The sequence below is a fragment of the Aulonocara stuartgranti genome (assembly GCF_965226115.1).
Source record: "Aulonocara stuartgranti genome assembly, chromosome: 3".
In the NCBI taxonomy this organism is placed as follows: domain Eukaryota; kingdom Metazoa; phylum Chordata; class Actinopteri; order Cichliformes; family Cichlidae; genus Aulonocara; species Aulonocara stuartgranti.
This window is the reverse complement of record NC_138941.1, coordinates 25856032-25880507: the sequence shown is the minus strand read 5'-3', so window position 1 is coordinate 25880507 and position 24476 is coordinate 25856032. Positions and strand designations below refer to the sequence as shown.

The 24476-nt window shown below is 40.2% G+C and overlaps 1 long non-coding RNA gene across 2 annotated transcripts; it reads left to right on the top strand.

Annotated features, from left to right (window-relative positions):
* The first annotated feature begins 16856 nt into the window (after positions 1–16856).
* On the top strand, positions 16857–24019 carry LOC309703770. Of its 2 annotated transcripts, none has more exons than XR_014276027.1 (4): positions 16857–17396; positions 22360–22428; positions 22529–22812; positions 22915–24019. It is a non-coding gene; the product is annotated as an uncharacterized lncRNA (long non-coding RNA). The 2 variants fall into 2 exon arrangements; XR_014276028.1 differs by having other exon boundaries at positions 16857–17829.
* Positions 24020–24476: the final 457 nt, after the last annotated feature.

Here is a 24476-nt window from a genome sequence, read left to right as displayed (position 1 = left end):
AAACAATAAAAAAAGAAGCAACATTAAATGTCTTCAATACGGACACAATCCCATCTATCCTACTACTATCCCTAACCCCCATACATACAAATGCATTAATTAATAAATAAACACAAACCTATCGAACAATAACCTTGTAGTGTTACCTCCAGCCCGGCTTACCTCCAGTACTTCAGCAAACTAGTTATGTTTCGGTTACTATTGGATGGAAAGCTGGTTCTAAATGCTTAAATACAGAATATGGACATTAGCAAACTAGCCTATGCGGGGAAACAATCATTTAAAGTATCTACAACTCCAGCACTAATCACAGGGTGAAAGCAAAAGGAAGTATCTTTCACTGGACTAGTTGCCACAGACACCTTCCACAGCAGACAATCTGAAATGTCACAGCAGGTAAAGTTGTACAGTTCATACTTACAATTAGCGTCGTTACAAGGTGTGTGAGTGTTCTGGCCTTGGCACTGTGCACGCTTGCTCTTTTTCAGGGCTTACTGGGATATGTGATTGGAACAGAGCCATCACTAATGCTGTTACTTAGACCTGTGCTTTTCCAGACGCCCCGCGGCTCTTAATACATTTTCTGTTAGTTCTTTCCTGTGAACTATCTATTTTTAAGGTTAAGACTGCTGCCATGAAAAAAGTCTTTTCAGGACACTTGTACCCTTGACAGCAACCTCCAACACCTTGCAATTAAGTATTTATGGTACATACTGCTGAGTCAACCAGATATCTTATGGTTGGATAACTGGCATAAAACATGAAGGTGACTGATCAACAATGTCTGAGCTGTTAATCAGGTTTATCTGACATTAGTGCCATTTATTAGCTTCAGTTTAGTTTGCTATGTGTACTTGTTTCATTTAAGCTCAATGAGATGTGTCTTCTGCTGTTTTTTGACTCTCTGTTTCACAGTGTGTGTGTGTGTGTGTGTGTGTGTGTGTGTGTGTGTGTGTGTGTGTGTGTGTGTGTGTGTGTGTGTGTGTGTGTGTGTGTCCTCTGCTCCCCATCCTCTGTATCAAGGAGAGAAAGGCAGACACGGAGCAGAGCAGCCACACGTGATGAACATGACTCATTTTTTGTGAATTACAACAGTGAATATTTTAAATTAAACAAGATGTGTTTAAAGTGCAGATATGTTTTTAGACTTAATTCAAGGGGTTTAAAGAAAACTCCGTCACATTAGCTGTTCAGGAATTACAGCTTTGCTTTTTAAACTTGAATGGAAGTCCTTTGCAGTCAGTGACTGACTGATGACTCTAGTAATCAATTGACTGAGTTAGCCATTGAAGAATATCCAGTATGTTTGAGAAGCTCTTGTGTTACTTCCACAGTATGGCATGGGTAATTATCTATCTGTGCAATCAGTTTTTCAGCATTTTGCCTGAATCTGAGCACAAAGGGCAGCCCGGCATCACTCAGAATTCATCCTGCTACTTCTATCAGCTGTCACATCATCAATAAACATTAGGATTTAATTATGTTGGCAGCCATACATGCCCATGCATAACGTTGTGGTATAAGAATATCTTTTTTCAGAACTGCACAGAGTCTTTTGAATGTCTTCTGGCAAGATCTAATGTGCTCTTCCTGTTCTTGAGTGGTTTGCACCTAGTTGTAAATCCTCTGATTTTCCATTCATGAAGGCTTTTTTTTTCATTGTAGACTTTGACACTAGTATGCCTACCTCATCAAGATGGTTCTGGGCATGTTTAGATGTTGTGCAGTGATTTTCTTAGCAATGAAAAAAAATTGCAATCATCCAGTTTGATTGTCTTCTGTGGTTTTTCAGGTCACTTGGTCCCGCTGAGCTGGCCAGTCCATTCCTTATTTTAAATAATGAACCAGATTGTTGATTTGGACACTCGTAAAGTTTTTCCTGACTCACTAAACAGTTTATTTTGATTTTTAAGCAAGTGCATTAATATCCCTGTGGACCCCATGTTCTGGTCACCAGGCACCAAATGCGAGTTCAACACTTGGACTCAGCTCACAACTTTTATCAGCCTGACTTGTCAAGAAATAAAAAGAATTAGCTTTGGCTGCCTGCAATCCTCCCCATCAGTCAATTGTCTCAGTACCTTTGAAACAGTTTGATCTATGAAACTGGCTACAACTCCTTAATAGTTTATCCTTTTTTGTTAAACACCTTGAAGTAAACATAAAAGTCTACATTAGAATTGTCTGATTACCTGTGGTGGGGTATGAATTAAAATTATAAAAATGATATCCTTCCATCCATCTATTTTCAGACAGACAGACAGTCACATTCACATCTAAGGCCAATTTTGAATCACCAACTAACCTAGCCCCACTAACTGCATGTCTTGCAGAAACCAGAGTACAGGGGGAAGATGCAAACTCCACATAGAAAGGCCCCAGCCAGCTGGTGGAATCAAACCCAGGACCTTAAGTTATGGAACTAAGTGTACAAGCCAAAAACTTACTGTGGCCATATCTGGCCATCAGTGTAACCACTGCAGAGGCAGAAAGCATACTGCACTGAATCCCTGCTGCTGTTTCTGGATTGTTCTGTCATCACAGGTGAAATTAAGCTGTTATTTGTTGGACTTGGAGCTCACAACAGTTACTTTTATGGTAATACAGAGAGGAAAAAAGATTTCAGAACCAGCTCTGTCTATGCTCATATTGTGAGGGATATGGAAATGAGAAAAACCTATCACAGCTGAGCTCTGTATCACTGCAAGACGTAGTTACATTTCTGTGAAGGTGCGCACACCAGGCGCAGGATACAGCATTAGGGTATATAGCTACACCGTAGCCTTTCCCATAGATCTATGTAGTTCTATAAAATAATAGAATAGCACTGACTACTTTTAACACAGAGGTTTTGTTTGCAAAAATGCCAATTAAATTCATTCAAATTACGTGTGTGTGTGTTCTGTGCTGTGAGTAATTGTTTACATCTTTGTGTCAGTGTACATTATGCCAAGCAGGGCTGTCTAACACATGCTAGACCAGGGGTGGGCAATTCCAGGCCCCGAGGGCCGGTGTCCTGCAGCTTTTAGATCTCACCTTGGGTCAGCAAACCTGAATCACATGATTAGTTCGTTACCAGGCCTCTGGAGAACTTCAGGACATGGTGAGGAGCTAATTTAGCCATTTAAATCAGCTGTGTTGGTTCAAGGACACATCTAAAACCTGCAGGGACACCGGCCCTCGAGGCCTGGAGTTGCCCACCCTGTGCTCTAGCACAGGGCATGTCAGCACATGCAGATCCTCCAGCATGAGTCCCAACACTCCCAGCATTCAACAGCTCTCTGTGGGTGATCGTCTTATCAGCGCTTATTGTCAAGGTGTTCAGCAGGTTGGAGTGGGACTTTTGTCTGATGACATTCGCACTGATCTGGGATCTGCTCTAACACCGTGGGGACCCTCTGTGTTTGGATCACCAAGTACAAACCTCCTACTTGCCACCTTCTTTTCCTCCCGAATTTACTTCACTTCCTATCACCATCTCTTTTCCTTTTCTCTGGTCCTCCTCATACTGTCGCTCTCTCCCTGCCTTCATTGCTCTCTCTCTCTCTCTCTTTTCGCTCACTCTCTCCTCACGAGAAGCGTCACGGTGTTTAGACTAATTGACAGCACCTCTTGGGCATGACACAAATAGAGCTTCAATTTACAAGTCAAATATGTATAAGGAGTGGTGCGTGAATGGAAGGGAGCCAGGCAGAGCTGCGAATGCAGCAGGAAGGGGGTAAAGAGGGTGAAGGGTGCTGAGGAATGAAGAGGGCTGGTGGAGTTGGAATAAAAAGTGGATACAGTGTGTGAAAACAGAGCATAAGAGAGCTTGGAAAAGGAAAGCCTAACAAAAGTGTGTGTGTGTGTGTGTGTGTGTGTGTGTGTGTGTGTGTGTGTGTGTGTGTGTGTGTGTGTGTGTGTGTGTTTGTGAAGTTTGTCTTGTATGTATGAATGAATGAGTGTGCTTGTGTCAGCGAGAACACATGGCTGCTGATGCATGTATGTGAAAGTAAGTGTGTGCATCCACAAGAGTGAGTTTTTATACACTGAACAGTATGTGTGCAATACATAGGGACAAAAGCATTAGTGTGTGTGTGTGTGTGTGTGTGTGTGTGTGTGTGTGTGTGTGTGTGTGTGTGTGTGTGTGTGTGTGAGCAGAGAAGCACAGCAGAGAAAAATCCAGTCTGCGGGGCAGAGAGGAGGATGATGGATGAACACAGGTAGCTGCATCCAAACCTCTGCTGCTGGAATGAAGCCATACAAACACACCACACTTAGCTATCAATCTGGCTGTCAGTGGATTACACTGTCTGACACACATACAGTATTCACTATGACAAGGTGTGGGGGAAAAAACGAGAGCAGAGCAAGCGGAAGGGGAAGAAAGAGAGCTCGAGGGAGGGATGGAAGCATGTCAGGAAGGGAGGAGACAAACGTGTTGAAAGATTGCAAAAATCACTCGGCTTCTGAGAGGGTTTGCGTGTTGATGAGCATGTGTGCCCCGAGTCGTCCCTCTTCTACTATTTTTGCCCAGTTGCCATGGCAACCACCATCCTTAAGCTTGTGTGCGTGTGTTTGGGGAATGTAAAGTCCATGCCATGGCTGGCAGAAACTGCATTGTCCACACCTCAAAGCTGCACCCCACCGCCTAGCTCTCAGCTCTATGGTGGCTGAGCAAAGCTAAAAGCACTCCCAAAAACACATTTCACCCATAATCCCCTCCTCACCTCCTCACCCAACCCCCACTGGCCTTAGATAATCGTTCACAGTTTGAGATTATTCATGGCCTCAGTTATGTGGAACAAATTAAGGACACATAGAAAGACTAGGTGCTCATTAAGGCCTTTTCCAGATAGGGCTCCATTATAGAATGCTCTAATTAAACTGCTGTGGCATCGAAGCGGCAGTCGGCTGACCTCACTGCCTCTGAAGACACTTGAGCTCTATCACGCAACCAGGAGCCACTCATTACTACATGGCACTCTATCACGGCTAATGAGTGTGTGCGTGTGCGTAACGAGTGAAGAGCTTTTAGGAAAATGGTTCAGCTTTGTACTGCCGACCTGTTTGGCTAAGAAAGAGATGTTTATGCACACTATGACATCAGCTTCTCCATTTGTGAGTGTAAGCTCCAGTAATTGGTATTTATGAGTACTGAGCAAAATTAGAACTAAATGCTGTTTTTTTTCTAACAGCTTCCAGGTCATGAAGTGTTTTGTGGCCATAAATTACTGCTGGGTGATGGGTGGCTTTTTCCCCATGGACTGTATACAAAAGATGGACATAACCTCTGGGTCACCGGTACTGACCTATCAGGGCAATGTCTTGCTCTCCCGCCGCAGGCATCTATGTTCAGTGAGAGCAGAGAGGAATGAGCAGCAGATACGCTCTGTTGTTGGTGTGGTTTGTTACCCAGACCGAGGCTCTGCATCGCCTGAGAGTAAAAATGAGACACTTTGTTGTCTCTAAGGCTTCTCCCAACAGTGTTCGCTACAAAGACATAAATATTTATTCCTTTTTGTGTTTGTTTTTTAATTGACACATACAAGGTTGACAAAGGGCTGTAGAATATATAGAGTTTTTAATGTATACCAATATATTTTCCTTAAGAAATACAGACTTGGATAACATTGTTTGTATTGATATAACTTGATGTTGCATAGCAGAGAAATAAAGCTGTGCCAGCCCCGACTTTTTCTCTACACTTCACAGTTCTTGTGCAGCACTGGAGGAAAACACAGCTTGGGTCCAGCTATTAATATCTCCAACTTTTGAGCCATGCGTTGAAGTAGTGCTACAGCTGCTTGTGTGGCAACAGTTGACAAAGTTTGTTGATTTGTGGGAGGAAAAAGGAGCCACATTACAAAAGAAATTGTTCTGCCTCACAGGTAATAAGTTGCTGGTCTCTTTTGTGTAGTATTTGTGTTGTGATTCTGACGCAACCCATTACAACACTGAAGTCACACAGTAAGACCAACTTACCAATCGGGGCGACAGCAGATGAATGACTCTCCTCTGTTTTGTCATTGTAAAGATGTCACGGATTAGTTAGTTATTAGCTGGCTGGCGGTTTTCGTTTTTACATGCTATCTTCTGCATGCCTGTGCAGAATGTGGTTTCACTTTGAACATGGGATCATTCATAGGTTTAGTCACAATTGACATGCAATCACTTATTTAAATGACAAAATAAGCATTTATTTACCTGACTACTGTCTCCGGCACCGCTTAAACATGCACACCCGAAAAATATATATGGACATGATTTTTAGTCTGTGTTGCCAAGACCTATGCTAAATCTTATTCTCAGCATCACGCACTATTAAATAGCTGTCATCTATCATCCCTTTGCAATTTACTTGTTTCAGCTAGTTTGCCTTGTTTGTTGTTGGTGATGATTTACTCATGCTTGCAGAATTTTCATAAAAATTTTTTTTAAATTAAGCTCTTTCTAATTCATTAAAGTTTCAAATGAACCTAATCATCAATTACAACAGCACCACTGACACAGTCTGCTGTAAACAGACTACAGGACTCAGTCGGGCATCATATCAACCCACCCCTAGGAGAAAAAGGACATGACTGGACCAGTACAGGCATGGTGAGCATCTCTGAACAAGAAGGTGGCCACAACACATTCTGTCAGATAAATGAAAAACACTACGCCAAGCCTTCAAAGTGACTATGAGCAAACAGCAAAATCTATTAATATTTTGATGCCTAGAGTCACTCATTTCATGAATTAATTCATAAGGTAGAATTTCTCATTTACAGCTGTCTTTTGCCATTTGATAAGAGCAAGAGCAAGTGTTATGCTTTCATTAATAAGTTAATAGACTTTCATGTGAACCTCAGTGTCACGCTGCAGCTGTATCAAATCAAAACCATACTTCTACTACCGCCAGATTCTAAACATCTTGTGTTTTTCTGTATGTCCACCAGCAATTTTGCATTTAAAGGTGGTGTATTTAGCAGAGATAGCCTCCTCTGAATATCCTACTTTGTTGAGTGTGACAAGGTGAGCATAATTTTTTTAAAAGAAGAACAGCAATGAGACTTTTTCAGTATATCAGTGTTATGTATTTCTGAGTGTTGTGCATAAGAGTATGTGTGCTTATACACATATAAACATCTAAACACACGTTTATATGCACATATCAGTCGTGAAGGCCACAGTGCATGCTTGCACCTGTCACAGTCGATGTATGTGCGTGAATGTATCAAACTGTTCAGAAAAAGACGTAACTGCTTCAGCTAACATTTCAATAATCTTTAAGCTGTTCTCAATAAACAACACAGAGAATAAGATGAAAATGTATCCACAACACAAGCAGAAGGGAATGATGTAATTTACAGGCTGAATGGGATTGGATAGGGATAATTCTGGCGTGCCATATTGAATTACACCTTAAAAATGAGAAATCTCACTCCTGTGTTGCTCAGAATGGGATTGTTTATTACAGCATTTTGCAGAGCTCACTTCTCTGTTAGCGTTTAGTTTGCAGACTAACAGCTTTCCTTTGTCGGTTCATCATTCGGCTTAAAGTGTCATTGGATGTTTTGTTTTGTTTTTTAACCTATTTGGAGTGCCCAAAGGGAAATCTTGCAGAAAGGCAATAAATGTAAAGTCAGAAAGCATGTAGGAGACTTGATTTGAAAGAAAACATCCTCTAGTTGGGTGTCATGATGGTGTGGCTTCACAGTTTTTGCTTTCTTCCTTGTGTGATCTGATATCCCCGTGTTGGTGCTGTTCCTACATCATCATAATAATGTTGGTCCAGGTCTTCATGTATGAGTTCTGTCCAGCTGCTTCCTGTCACACTTCAAAGCCATGCATATTAGGTTAAATTCTACATTGGCTGTAGGCATGAGTGTGAGCGTGAATGATTGTTTGTCCTGGGTGGGTGTTTGTGTGGCTTCGAGATTCTGAAACTGGGTATGCTTAAAATACAAAGTTAATCCCAGACCCAGTGTCTTACTAGTTCTTTGACCTGCCAGGTGTTACGAAGATAATGGTTACCAAATTTCAAAGTGCAGTTGATTTAGTAGATGGATCACTGGATTTGAGCATCATGGTGACATGGTGCTTAGCACTGGTGTCCCACAGCAAGAAGATCCGGATGGTCCAACACCTGGCTAGTGAAGTTTGTATGTTCTCCCCATGTCTGCATGGGTTCTGTCCCAGTCCTCCCACAGTCCAAAGACATGCATTTAGTGTGGTTAGGTTAACTGTGTAAATGTGAGTGCAAGTAATTGTCTGTCTCTCAGCATTAGCCATGCAACAGGCGGCGACAGGCTCCAGATGTAAGGATGGAAATGAACACAATCCCCAAGTCACCGTGTAGTCGCTGCTGAAAAATAACACCAGACTCACAATGATCTGCCCTTCAGTGATCAGCCAAACATTTCATCCAATCTGATATATGTGCAAAATTCTTGTAATTAAGACAGAAATCCTAGAGTTGTCACATTTTGTGAGGCCTCGGTGACTTTGTCCTTTGAATAAGAAAAATAAAAGGTTTATCAGTGGTTGGAAAGCAATATAATTGACAACTACTCCAGACAGAGAGGGAGAGAGTTCTCCACCAGTGCAAATAGTCAATTTTTCTTTCTGTGATATGAAAGTGAATGCAAATGCCATTGAAACCAACATAAATATCAGGGTATACACTGCAGAACAACATTAGGGAACATTCAATCATCGCAGTGTAATAACACAATGTCAGACAAACTTCAAGGATATCAATCTACCCAGTTTGGAAACTGTTTATCGTTTTCACCTGCTTTGGTGCAAAAGAAACTGGTGACAACAATATCACCCTATTTTGTGCTTCTCCCAAAATAGGAATAATTTTTCAGGTGGGGGCCAAACACCATTGCTCTTTCCTTATCCTGACTGAGTTTCTCTACTTTTGCTTTTGTTAGTATCTTTGTCACTACAGGCAGCATGACATGGCACCTATACCCGTCTATACTGCACAGTTAGTCCAACTCCTAGAAACCCTGACCCCACCCCTCCCATTTCTAGAAGAATATGCATTTTTTGCATAGTTTAGTACCCCATAGAAAACAAAAGTTAGAAGAGGGATTGTGCTTTCTCAAACTGGAGTTCCCAATTCATAAAATCCAGAATTAGGAAAATTGATGCTCTTAATCTGGCTTGATCCAAGGATGGTGCATCGTTTGGGAAAATCTGGCACACACTCCAGAAACACACAACTTCATCTCTTAGCGGCACTACATTGGTGACGGTACAAACACTAAAACCTTTATCAGTCCATGCTCCATCTCTAAAAAATAATAAATAAATAAATAGTCTGTTAGTTTTTGTTCCTTTTCCTGTTCCTTTTAACAGCCAAACATGACCTCCTTTACAAATGCAATAACTGAGACGTACCATCCCGATTAATGCTACAATTTCACTGAATTTTCAGCACTTACAGTCATGATGTGGCAATTATGGAATTAAACGTATATCAAAATGATCATTTCAACAAAACCATATATAGGAGCTATTTTTGATGTGACTGCACATTCGTGTATTTATAGTTTGCATGTGTAGAGGGTTACAAACATGGAAAACATGACATTTTTATGCTTTGTTTGCTTTTTGCATCAAACAATATTTAGCTTTAGAGTCCAGCTCTAATCGTAATATTTTTAAATAAAGAGGAATATAAAGATCAGGATGGAACTAGTCATTATTTTTCTGATTGCTCTCCAAATAACTGTGACAATAATGGAAAATCATTAAAATGTAAAAATATTTTTTCAGTCTGATGAAAACCCAGAGATTATGATTATTTTAGTATTATTCATAGACACCCCACTAAAAACATCCTAATAATTTATTGTTTATACAAAGTTAATTTCAACAGCTATTATCAGTATTATTTGCAAATACTGCACTGTTTGGATAATAGTATAATACAATGATATATAATGGTAATATATAGTATGTGCGTGCACCCAATTAGCAAAATACACTCACAAAATCGGGCAAATTGATGAAGGAATCCATCAAACAATGGACTGAATCGTCAACCATCTCAGTGTGGGAACCAGAATTTTCATAACCCACTTTTCTTCTTCCGAAGACGCCTGTACAAATCAATTTATACGAATCAGACAGCAAGTTCTGGGCAACAGAAAATAACACATTGTTTTAACCATTTCCTGAATGGTTAAAACAATGAGTCAGTGCCCTTAGAAACCATATCTTAATATGCAATTTTATAGCTATAAACAAGTTCAGAGCCTTGTCCAAAAAAGGATTTGGTATTTAAACTTTAATGGTAAATGGACTGGTTCTTATATAGCGCTTTTCTACTCTTCTGAGCACTCAAAGCGCTTTACACAACTTGTGCATTCACCCATTCACACAAGCACATTGCTCTAAGTACATACATTCTTACTTGGAAAGAGTCAGAGAGCAATTTGGGGTTAATATCTCGCCCAAGGATATTTGGCATGCAGACTAGTGGAAGCCAGGAATCGAACCACCAATCTTCCGATCAGTAGATGACCTGCTCTACCGCCTGAGCTACAGCCACCCCCTTTAGGTATACTGGTTTCAGATGCTTGCTAATAACATGTGTAGATTTGTTTTTTACTCTGCAGTGTCTGGTAAACCCTCCTTTTATCTCCCCCACCCTGTCTTTTAATTTTGTACCTGTCTGTTATGTATGGAAATAAGCGTGAAGATAACATCACGTAGGAGCCTCCTGGGATCTCATTTGCTCGAAAATTGATCATCAACTCCTGATGTTAACATGCAAGATTCACATGCTACAAAACAAGAGTGAAAGCTGCTTCATTAAAAATCCACCGTGCCAGGATTTCATCAGTCTCACTTTAATTGTGAGTTACCGCAGAACGAATATTTGTCAGACTCCTCCACCTTCTGCAAAGCAATCACCGACATGATGGATGTACAGTTGTGAGAGGTATTAACGGCAGAAAGATAATTAAAGTCACTGGAAATAAAATGACTTTTTGGGTGCTCGTAATATATTTGCCACGGTGACATATGTACCACAGACCTGATTGTTTAATGAGAGCAGTCGGCTGTCATCAGTTGCGATCTCAGAGAGGAGCATGATGTAGCACATGATGAAAATGTAGCAATAATTCTTGTCTTGTGTAGTCATTGAGGCATATCACAGTTTTCTTATTGCTCTCGCAGATCTGACAATTTTGTTTCCCAACATTTTGAATCTGTTCAGTGACATTTTGGACATACCATCCCTTTTTCTTTCACTGATTTGATATTTTTATATGTATTTTTTTCTCAGGATATTTCAGTTTCTTCATACTATTTTGGGGGTTTTTTGGTGTTGTTTTTTTCTCAAAACCCATACCCGTAGGCAAGAACCTGTGCAGCTTTTAAGCGTAATATTTAGTGTTTCATTCTTTCTTTCTTTAAGTTTGTGAAATAAAACACAGTGCTCATAATTCTTCACTGCTGCTTTTATTCACAGTTAGAACAGACCAATTCAGCTGAGATGTTGGTGTAGTCAGAGGTATATCATCCAACTAAAAAAGAGGTGTTTTTCTTCTACAACTAAAACTTGTACTAGAATTTATCTGAATAACAATTTGTAAAGGTGACAGGTTGAAAGAATAGTCTGGCCAAAAAGGTACTTTTCTCGTGGGAAAGATATTGTCCTTATATTGTAAAGAGAGCGTTAAACATCAATGCCAAGGACAGAAAAAGACTAAAATCAGCAGGATCCAAAACAGAAGACATTACATACAGTACAGACTCTCAGTCACCAGTGGCAGCACACAGTGAGGCACTGGGATCTGCATCTGCATTACAAGCATTCAGTTCAGCTGAGGATCTAGAGTGTTTAATGTTTCAAGGTATGATTCCAACAAAATAACCTCTCAGCTTCAGGAGGATAGAGCATGGTGTTCTTCCTAACACAACCTTCAAAGAAAAATTGCTTTTAGAAAATGTGAGAATCTTTTTTAAGATGAAAAAGTGAAAGAGCTTTAAGTATTTAGATTAAATAACTATGATCTCAGCTGCAAGCAGAGTAACTGTGACTATGATTAGTCATAACTGAGCAGTCTTAAATTGTACTTAGCTGTCATAGCTTACACTATAAGCTCTGCTACATTCCATTAGCTAAAAGATTTGCTCATTTTCTCATCACTCCAAAAGCTCTGAGGACGAGGTGCAGTACAGATTCTTCAGATATATTAACCACAAGACTTTTAGCAGCTTTTCTCCTGCAACATTTCTAGTTGGAGTTGTCCATGAAGGGTAATGTTGCAAATCATTATTTGAGGTCAGCTGTGCATCTTTCTAACTCCTCATACAGGTTTTGAAATCATTTTTAAACAGGAATACTGATCTAGGTGCTGTGTTTAAATACAACCTCACCATCTCTGCACTGAGATCAGCCAGCTTGCCAAGTGCAAGCTGGGACAGTATCCAGTTCCCTCAAACAGTAAGCAGGGTAAGGAATTTTAGCACGTTTATTAGGCAGCATTTATTAGGCAATAACTGCTTTAGGTTGTTGATTTTATTTGCACACATGCATTGATTTCAGTAAGTGATAAAGATTTATCACAGATGTTCAACTGAATAGCTTTAATGTGATACCTGGAAATAGATGAGTCTGAAAAGTGGGTTCATAGAGTGGAGGAGGCAGTGGGGAAGAAAGTAATGGATGTCAGCACAGTAAGCAAAGAGGTAGGTCAACTCATGAGGTCTATACAAGCCAACTCCTCCATTTATTATCTCTTAAGGGGTATGAATGGACTTCCCGGATTTCATTTGGATAAGGAATGAGGCACAGCAAAGAAAGCCCATCCATCATCATTTTTGTATGCTGTAGCTACGAATGGCTCTTAAGAACACTATTTATTAAGCCTTGTGCTCGACTGCATACCCCTGGTTCCTCTTAAAACATTCAACTGCACCGCTGCCGGTGATGAATCAAGATATGGACTCTCAAATCCCCTGGGACAAACTCTCTGGGAGAAAAATTAACTGCACCACCAGCTTTCTGCTGCAGCATGGCTGCTGATTATATCATCATATTCTAATTTCTTAGCTTTCGTCTCATTCACGTTTGTGTATGCAGGAATTTTGACTTTTTTCCCACCTTTCCTCACTTTCTTGTAGTGCTATCTGTCATTTCTGCTCTGTAAATTCATCATAAACATTTTTATTGAACTTATTCTGTATATTCACAATTAAACTGTTTCAAATTAACATTAGCATCAGCTAATTTAAAGATTAGTTGCCATTGTGGCACTTTTGAATAAAATCAAATGGATATAGAAACAATATTGCACCGCAAAAGAAAAAAATCTGGTTGCTTTTTAATTGTAAAATACTTTTATCACAAATAAAGATGAAAATATATTATTCAAGATGCATAACATTTTCAAATATTTGGAGAAATCTCCACCTGTTGATTCAGTTAGACTGAATACAGTTTTATTTATACAGTACCAAATTACAACAGTCACATTGAGTTGTTGAATACTGTAAGATAAAGACTCTACAATAATACAGAGAAAAGCCCAACATTCAGAGGACACATATGAGCAAACACTTGGCAACATCTGGAAGGACAAACTCCCCTTCAACAGGAAGAAACATCTGCTAGAACCAGGCTCAGGGAGAATCATCTGCAGTGATCGGTTAAGGGTTGAGGGGAGTGTTGGGTTCATTTTTGAGAGAGAAGACAAATATGCTCAAAGTGAATTTTCTTAAATTTAATGAGCAGTTCAAGGTTCAAGTTAAAAATGGCTGCCATGTCTCTTTGCCCGCTCAAAGAGGACCACACCCAGGCAGCAAACACTTTGAATGTTAACATGATTCGTTGAAACAATTGAGGTTGGCCTTAGGTGTTTATCAGATCACGTTTCTTCTCTCTGGATATCTCCTTGACCCTTGACCCTTTTGCAGGCAACACTCCTATTACCATGGTAACCACCTCTTATCCTCCGGTCAGGCCTATGGAGTTAAGACAGTAAGAGTTGCTAATTGATGCTAATTACGAGGTATATAGCCTTAAAGATAAAAATACATTCTAACAGGAGACAAGACCAGAGTTGGCAAAAGTACAGACATTCTGTACCTAAGTAGAAGTACAAATACTACTGTTAAAAATATTCCAGTAAAAGTACTGATTTAACTTCTTTACTCAAGTAAAAGTAATAAAGAACAGGCTCTGAAAAGTACTTAAAGTACGAAAGTAAAAAACTCTAAGGAGGATGTTTTAAATTTTCTTCAAAGCTAACTGAACCTTGTGCTATATTAACATAATGATAAATTATATGGGTAGATACACTAAAGTTTGCATCCTAACCTTTTCGACAATTGTCCTCAGCTTGAATCTGAACAAAAAGAAGAAAAAGTTGGTAATTTTCCTTCTTTTTGTTCAGATTCAAGCGGAGTATAATTGTAAAAAAAAGTTAGGTTACCTTGAATCTGAACAAAAAGAAGGTTTTTTTTTAGTTTCTGTTGCCTACATGTAGAGGGTGACTTTGCTTCTTAGCAATAAAATTAGAACGGTCAGGGGTTAAAGTGAGATTCAGCAGAAAACTCGGTGTGGGCAAAAGAAACATAACTCACAATAATTGCTATTGAGAGCTCCAGTAGATAATGTACAGGCTGTGATCAGCTGACCTGCTGCTCTAGATTTACACAATTCTACAAGATGTAAGCAGATGTTTCATGAATTATCCTGGCTGATTTCTATCCTCTACACTGACAGTATAACCATACAATATCATCACAGTACAGCAAATTAACCAGTTTATGCAACCTTCAAATAACACAGTCGGCCATAGTTTGTTTTGTATGATATGCAAAATAATGATGTCACATTTAAAAACATGAGGACTTGCATGCGAGCTTTAAATTTCCAGTTTATGAAATCCCACTGAGCAGTCCTTACTGTTAAATCTAACCTCTCTTCTCTCCTGTCCTGTCTTATCTTTCTCCATCTCTGAGTGAAGTTAGCTCACTTCCTTTTCTCTCCCTGTGAAATACAGCAGCTGGACCTTTAGCTAGCAACTGTGAGACAAACTGCACACAAACAGTTTGTGTATTTGCTGATGTTTGTTAAGCTCCTAAAAATGGTGCATTTGAAATTACCTGCCACTTTAAAAGAATAAACAGACCCATATATAACACGGCTGTGGAGATCTGTTGATATCTACCAGGTTACAGGGCTCAGGTAAGACCCAGACCCATCCAAACCAAAACTGAGATAAAATATCAGGTGATTTCTGAGGACTTGAGAGTGGTGCTGATTAAATGTCTCCTTTTATTTTTAGATTTCAATGATGATGGAGTTCCTCAGACTTCAGAAGGAAAACCAAATACCATCGAGCCTCACTGCAGAACATATGGGAGATCTTTTGGTGGAGAGGAGCAAAGAGACAGTCAGCGTGCAGTGAGTTACTGTGACACCTACAGACCATCCACCTCACACCTGAAACTGCTTCAGAAGGAAAACCAAGCCAGGGACATCAAGTTTCAAGCCCGGATGCTGCTGGGATTTCCAGAGGCCATACCTCCTAAATTTCAGTGATCACATCTGCCGTACAATCATTAACAGTCCAGCTACAGTGTTTCAATATTTCTGTGATTCTTTAAATAGGTGTAAAAGATCATTCTTATAACTTTATTCTGCAGAACACCTAAGCTCCTCAGCAATGTCAGGCAGTACATTGACCTCCTTAAAGAGAGGCAGCAGGACGCACAAACCTCCAAACTGCTCACTGCTCCAGATGTGGTGATAGAGGTGGTTCCCCGTGTCCTGCATGGCTTCTGGGAGCTTCCTCCTCACTCCCTACTGAACATGGCCTCCCAGAGATTGAGCATCCTCTCCACCAGTGTGACAAAGGCCACTTTGTTGGGAGAGATTTGGACACTCGATCCAATGGAAAACCAGGACATCTTCTCAAGGTCCATCAGAGGTGGCATGGTGCAAAGTATCCTGTCTGAAGTCAGAGAGAAATATCCAGAACAGATTCTGCTGAACAAAATTGCAAACTTTGCACCAGAGCTGCTCAGAACAATTGCTGATGTAGCAAAGAAGAGCATATGCCAGATCTTCCAGCCCACTTGTGAAAGTCCAGTAGTGCCTGATGTTCTTCCTACTAAAGAACCTCCATTTGAAAGTTCACAAATGGCTGATGTTCTTCTTACTGAAGAACCTGCTTCCAAAATTCTGTCTGATGATCTTCCCAGTGAGGAACTCCCTTCTGTAAGTCTATCCATGTCTGAGCCAGTTGTCTCTATTACTAATAATTCAGAGAAGTCTGACAACATTCAAATAAAGGAGAAAAAGAAGAAAAGAAACGGCTTCTTCCAAAAATTCAGAGCTCTGTGCTGTTGTTGCTTCAGACCCCAAGAAACTGACTGACTTTGAGAATCCCACCTGTTTGTTCTAACTCTCCAAAATACAATAAAATCACTAATCAACATTTCTGATTAGTCTGCATCGATGATTAAAGAATATTTTCCTTCAGATGTTTATAAGAGTCTCTTAGGGTTCTCAAAATACCTCCACAAGTCCAACAATTGTTAACATTTTGTTATTGTTATTATTTTTAAGAGAATCTGAACTTATTCTTACTCTTAACATATCAACAACAGTAAATGAAACCTGGAAATTAAAAAAGTTCCCAACAATTATTAACATTGCTTTACATCTTTGTTTTTAAGGGTCCAGATACACGTTGGCACATAGCAGGACCTCAGTGTTAAAAAAAAAAAATAGAGAAATAATAAATAAAAACTGTGGTGCGTACCACTGGCGGTACTTTGGCTCTCTCTGGTGGTACGCGGGAAATCTCCTTTTTTAAAGATTAAATAATATACCATTGTGGAGGAAGTTCCCGGGGCTCTTCTGGGAGCAGGAGTCACCCAGAAAATGTCTCCCCGAGCCTGAGTCCTCATCGCCAACGGTCGCGGCCACTGCAGAGCGCTGGCGGGCTCGGTTCCCTGGTCCTTAACACTGCAAAGGCGGTACACCGCTGTCACGCTGATAGTAAAAACCAATACCAATTGGTTAAAAACACAGCCCTTTTCCACCGTGCCACGATCCCTGCCACCATCGATGAGTCGGAGGCCCCTGGAATAATCGGTGGGGTTGCGGGAGATGCCGTCGGTTAATCGAAAACTATTGCCTGGATGCCGAAGGTTCTGGTAGCCAGGAGAATGCGATCCGCTTCTTCTGCGAGTTAGCGGTAATCCTTTGCGGCCAGCAGCGGGGAGTTGGCGAGGCCAGCTCGCACCGGCACCTGCCGGAGGAAGACGTGAGTGAAGAGAAATCCGCCGTCGTTCGTTCCTAGCAAGGATAGCGTGCTCTCCATGAGATCTTTACCATCACCCAGGCCCGAGAGAGAGAGGAGTTGCTCGGCCCGCTCTGCGTCAGAGTGAGTAGCGCCGCAGCTATTTCCTGTCGTCGGCTGAAACGCCACAAAGATCAAACTGAGCTTCCACGTGCACAAACCAGGAAGGAGGGTCGTGAAGCCAAAAGTCCGACAGCTTAACCGCCACAGCAAAAATTAAAACACACAGCCCTGCTATCACTTCAGACATAAATGGAGACAGAAAACTAAACAGCAGTGGCGTTTGCAGGGTTGCTGAAGTTGGGCTAGCTGGTATATAACGATGTGCTGCGTTGTGGCTAGCTATACAGCTATGGTTAGCATAATATAAAATGTGAAACTGGAGGATGAACGCTAACTTTTTTCCACTTGATAAAAGTTAATGTGAGGATTCCCGGACGTTAGGGACAAATGAAACCGTATGGTAGGATGTTGTTAGCGGACCAAACTTCAGTCAGGAGATTAACTGCAATATAAGGTTAGTCATTAATATACTGCTGCATGGGCTGGGCTGCAGTTACATCGTAAAAATAATAAAAAAAGAGCTTTAAAATGAACAGTGATGATAAAAACCGATCTTTTTCAATGTAATCTGAACAAGATTACATAAAAGATACAAAGCATTAAAACATGTTAAAAACACAACAGCCTTAATAAATGCAGAGTAGCTTGGACCCGGAAGCAGGTTTCATCAGGTCACTTAAAGATTGGATATCCCACCTGCTGTGAATGTTTTAATGCAATACAGTTGTTGTTATTATTATCACTTGTCACATCCTGTTCATGAGAGTTAATATAAATAACATTCACACAAGAAATAAAATTGTCTCGTGTAAACTGTATGTGGTGTTAAATAGGCCTATACTACTGTACTTTAATGTTGGTCATAAGGTACTTCAAGAGCCATATATTCTATGAGGTGGTACTCATTGTGAAAAGTTTGCGAACCACTGCCCTATACAGTTGGTATGAAGGTGGAATTCAATGAATGAATCTAAGCATAATAATGCAAAATAATGATGTCACATTTAAAAACATGAGGACCTACATGTGAGCTTTAAATTTCCAGGTTATGAAATCCCACTTACCTTTAAATCTAACCTCTCCTCTCCTGTCCTGTCCTTCTTATCTTTCTCCATCTCTGAGTGAAGTTAGCTCACTTTCTTTTCTCTCTCTGTGAAATACAGCAGCTGGACCTTTACTTAGTGACACACTGTGTTCTTCTGACTGCACACAAACAGTTTGTGTGTTTCCTGGGCCCTATTTCAGGAAGCCGGTTTAGAAAACTCAGCGTGAAAAACGATACTCAGGGTTGAGTAACCCCGAACTGTCCAACTCGGAATATTCGGTTTCAGAAAGGCTGATAACAATTAGTTCAGTCAACGCGGAGTTGCTTTAACCCCAAGTTAAGCGCGCGCACGAGGATACATAAAGCCCTGATTAGTGGAGCACAGATTAAGCGAGTCACCATGGAGACGGAGGGAAAGAAGGCGCGGTCAATGTATTTTACAGCGCTTGAGGCCGAAATCCTGATGGCAGTATATGCCGATAACATGCAAATTTTGCAGAAAAAAAGTAACACAGCCTCAGCTGCAAAACAAAGGGAGCATGCATGGCAAAACATAGCCGACAGAGTCAATGCGTGAGTGTTAAGTTAAACATTGATCTAGGGATTTCCACCCATTTAACACGTTATTTTATCATATATTATTTTATTTTTTATTTCATACATTTTATTTTGTGATGTGATGTGAGCGCAGGTGCAACCCAACAGGCCCCAAACGTTCCTGGCAGCAAGTAAAAATGAAATATAAAATATGAATATAAAAATATAGTCCAAACAGGTAAGGTGTAATTGTATTATGAGCCATAGTGCTTGGTCTGTTTGTCCGATGTAAATCAATTGCAGTTAGAGGCTACATTAATTTCCCCTCTGTAAGCACTTATTGAAATTATCTGAGCATTACAAGTACATATTTGCTTACTCTGTATGCTCAAATGTGACCCGTTATGGCCACTAAAAAAAAAGCGGAGGCCCGAAAAACAGGTGGGGGTCCTCCACCACCACCACTCACAGAGCCTGGCCACTTGGCTTCCACATTTGTGATAATGTTGGCAGCATCACATATGATCTTCACAGTGCAGAGAACACAAATTAGCATCCATTACTATAATGAAATAATTTGTTAGTTTGAAATGCTACAGGGAACTATGTACCTGTACATTAATGCTGTGGAAAGACTTCCTGTTCACATAGTCTCCTTCATTTACTGAAGGAGCAATGATTGGAATGTGAGTGCCATCTATACAGCCAATCACGCCTGGGAACCGTGAGAATAAATGTAAAATTTAAGTAGTAGTTCAAGTATCACCACATCATGAATTAAGTTTTGTTCATCCTGATACCTGCAATTTTGTGGCATCCCTCTTTGATGAATCTTGTGGGTCTATGACCGGGGAACACCACAAACGAGTACAGGAGACGTTTCAGTGCAACTGTAACATTCCTGACTGCCCGACAGACGGTAGCCTTGGAAACGTGCTCAGCGTCACCAATATTATACAGAAAGCTCCCGTTTGCAAAAAACCGAAGTGCAATACAAATAATATGTACAGAACTGAGAGAATGTCCGCGATGTGTCACATGAGCAATATTAGGCCTGAGGATGTTATTCAAATAAATTATAGATTGTGCTGAAAAACGGTAACGTTCACACAGAAAATCATCAGGAAATGATAAAATGTCCAAACGCGCTCTAATCACTCTCTCCCGGCGGAGAGCTCTGCGGAGAATTTGGGCTTCAACATCTACTGGCTCTTCAAGGAAGGAGCACGCCATGTCTGACACTTCCTACAGTCAGGTTTCTGACAAAGAGGCGGAGAACGTCAGGGTTAGTTGAAGTAAACCTGCTAGGGGGCAGGTTAGCTTCACGGAGTGTGTCGTCATAGTAACTCACTCAGAATTAATCTAAACTCGCTTTGTGAAACCGAAAACCCAGAGTTTTCGTTAACTCAGGGTATACTTACTCAGAGTTTGCACTAAACCGGCTTCCTGAAATAGGGCCCTGATGTTTGTTGAGCTGATAGAGGTTAGGCTCCTCTAGGCTCGCAGTGACTTGAAATAATAACTCCCCTCAAATGTTAAATCAAAAGTAACGAGCCTGGTTTGAAAATGTAGAAAGTACCGATAGTTGTTTTAAAAACGTAGGGTGTAAAAGGAAGAAGTTTTCATTTAAAAAAAAAAAACAAAAAAAAACTACTCAAGTAAATTACAGACACCTGAAAATTTTTACTTAAGTACAATAACAAAGTATTTGTACTTGGTTACTTCTCACCTCTAGAGAGAGGGCACTGAAAAATTTAAAAAAATACCTTACTGTTGCTGTCTTATAGACATCCAGTGCCACATAAACGCAGTAACCGACAAGTAAGACAGCACAGTGGTGACATGATTACATCTTACCACAAGAGGTCGGTACAGAAAGGAAGAAACTGAACATTTAAGTCACAAATACATTAATGTAGTAGACACAAATTATGCAGGTTAAGGCATAAAAAGGTAAAACGTGAAAAGGTAAGTGAGGTAACCAGGCTGAAAATCTGTATTTTCTTATACTGCACTCAGTCCGGTAAAAAGACTATACTTAGAACAGAGTGTTTGGAATAGTCTTGCTAATTCTTCTATTTTCCTTTACCTCCAGCGATGGTTGTGTGGGAAAATCCCCGTAGATCAGCATTTTCTGAAATACTCAGATCAGCCCATTTCGCACCTGCTACCACGCCACGTTCAAAGTCCCTTAAATCATCTTTTCTTCCCACCATTCTGATGCTCAGTTTGAACTTTGATGGGTCATCATGACCGCGTCTGCATGCCTACATGCTCTTCTCCAGCCATGTAAGTGGCTGATAGATATTTGTGTTAATGAGCAGTTGAGCAAGTGTGCCTAATACAGTGGCCAGTGCGCGTATTTTAGTTATTAGGCCCTTTTAAAATGTCTTACTGCCATTTCTGTCCGACTATTTCTAGTAACAGCTGCAGTGAGTACATCAAACATGCCTACAGATGTCTTACAGCAGTCTTCACACAACAGGAGGTGTTTTAATTATGGAAATATTTGTTAGTTATGGTGGTATATTGATTTTTTTTGCCACAGACAGTGACTAAGTCTAATTTACTCCTGACCCCATGGGCCCTGATGTGAACATTGGATCTATACTTTTATACCTCACTTAATGGTTTTCGTGTTCAAATTGCCCAAATAGACTTTAAAGTTTTTGAAGAAGGTTTAGAGTATTTTTATAGAAATGCAGTAATTACAGTGTAGTACAGTGTGTAAGATATATATTGTAGAAGAAGAAGAAAAAACATCCCACAGCTTAGTGGTGCCAAACGTCAAAAACTCTATTTGGAAGTTCTGATTGGAAAAGGGAGGAAAACTTATATTCATTTTTATAGACATATTACACAGACTGTGTGCTGACTGAACAGGCTGAGGCTGAAGCCTATTTTCAAGTATCATTAAAGTTACGGTGTATAAAATCTCACCATTAGATGTCATTAGATTGCAGTCAATTCACACACACCAATCAGTTAAACTGCAGGAATGTCATAAAGACATAAAGACCTGGATGGCCTCTGATTTTCTGCTTCTAAATTCAGATAAAACTGAGGTTATTGTACTCGGCCCTGAAAATCTTAGAAAATATGGTATCTAACCAGGTTTGTTAGATACCATATTAACGTGGTTAGCTTATTAATACGTTAACGACGTGCAGCCCCACGCACGTTAACTTGCTGACGGAGATTTGGCGCGTTAATGTGGTTATGGCATTAACGTCATTTTAACGAGATTAACACTGACAGCACTACTACAAACCCATCAGCATATGTGACACTTTGTTTTTACTGCATTTCAACAGTTTGAAGAATTTGATGCCGTTTTAAAAGGTGACAACCTGAGAATCAATTTAAGTAACAATGAGTAATCTCTTTTTTTTTTTTTGATAGGTGTTGTTCAACATACCCATATATGATACTGTGGAGATCTGCTAGTATCCTCCAGGTTACAGGGCTCAGGTAAGACCCAGACCCATCCAAACCAAAACTGAGATAAAATATCAGGTGATTTCTGAGGACTTGAGAGTGGTGCTGATTAAATGTCTCCTTTTATTTTTAGATTTCAATGATGATGGAGTTCCTCAGACTTCAGAAGGAAAACCAAATACCATCGAGCCTCACTGCAGAAGGTATGGGAGATCTTTTGGTGGAGAGGAGCAAAGAGACAGTCAGAGTGCAGTGAGTTACTGTGACACCTACAGACCATCCACCTCACACCTGAAACTGTTTGTGCTGAAGTGTAAATATCTGAGAGAAAACTTCTCTTTTGTTTTCTTTTGAACACTTTGGGAGTTTGAATTGGAGGATTTGGAAGAAACAGAAGCCAAACCTCTTCTGAAACTGGTAAGACTAGAAAACTTTTAGTCACTTGGAGATCTTTTTTTTCCCATGATGATCACATAACCTTTCAACAAAACTGCAATGTAAACGTGCTTTCTGTTTCAGGTGTGGGCAGTGAACATAATACATAAAATGAGGGACATCAAGTTTCAAGCCTGGATGCTGCTGGGATTTCCAGAGGCCATACCTCCTGAATTAACAGTCCAGCTACAGTGTTTCAATATTTCTGTGATTCTTTAAATAGGTGTAAAAGATCATTCTTATAACTTTATTCTGCAGAACACCTAAGCTCCTCAGCAATGTCAGGCAGTACATTGACCTCCTTAAAGAGAGGCAGCAGGACGCACAAACCTCCAAACTGCTCACTGCTCCAGATGTGGTGATAGAGGTGGTTCCCCGTGTCCTGCATGGCTTCTGGGAGCTTCCTCCTCACTCCCTACTGAACATGGCCTCCCAGAGATTGAGCATCCTCTCCACCAGTGTGACAAAGGCCACTTTGGATCGAGTGTCCAAATCTCTCCCAACAATGGAAAACCAGGACATCTTCTCAAGGTCCATCAGAGGTGGCATGGTGCAAAGTATCCTGTCTGAAGTCAGAGAGAAATATCCAGAACAGATTCTGCTGAACAAAATTGCAAACTTTGCACCAGAGCTGCTCAGAACAATTGCTGATGTAGCAAAGAAGAGCATATGCCAGATCTTCCAGCCCACTTGTGAAAGTCCAGTAGTGCCTGATGTTCTTCCAACTAAAGAACCTCATTCTGAAGGTCTGCCGAAGTCACATGTTCTTCCTACTAAAGAACCTCCATTTGAAAGTTCACAAATGGCTGATGTTCTTCGTACTGAAGAACCTGCTTCCAAAATTCTGTCTGATGATCTTCCCAGTGAGGAACTCCCTTCTGTAAGTCTATCCATGTCTGAGCCAGTTGTCTCTATTACTAATAATTCAGAGAAGTCTGACAACATTCAAATAAAGGAGAAAAAGAAGAAAAGAAACGGCTTCTTCCAAAAATTCAGAGCTCTGTGCTGTTGTTGCTTCAGACCCCAAGAAACTGACTGACTTTGAGAATCCCACCTGTTTGTTCTAACTCTCCAAAATACAATAAAATCACTAATCAACATTTCTGATTAGTCTGCATCGATGATTAAAGAATATTTTCCTTCAGATGTTTATAAGAGTCTCTTAGGGTTCTCAAAATACCTCCACAAGTCCAACAATTGTTAACATATTAGTGTTATTATTTTTAAGAGAATCTGAACTTATTCTTACTCTTAACATATCAACAACAGTAACTGAAACCTGGAAATTAAAAAAAAATCCCAATAAATATTAATATTGCTTCACATCTTTGTTTTGTAAGGGTCCAGATACACGTTGGCACATCACATAGCAGGACCTCAGTGTTTATGAGTTTTCTTCAGGACTTTAATAAAAGGACCATCTACATGCCACAAAGCTGATCAGAACCTCAAATGTCTTCCAACATCCTCAGATTTGTGTTTTACAATTAAGAGGAACTCTTATTTTTGCCAAATGCTCAAATCCTCAAAGGTCCATTTAGGAGTAGAGCTATACTGATTGAACATTTAAAAAAGAAAAAAAAACTCATAAAAGAATATATGACAAAAATGGCTTTTTAGATTTTTAAAAATCTATGTAAGTTTGA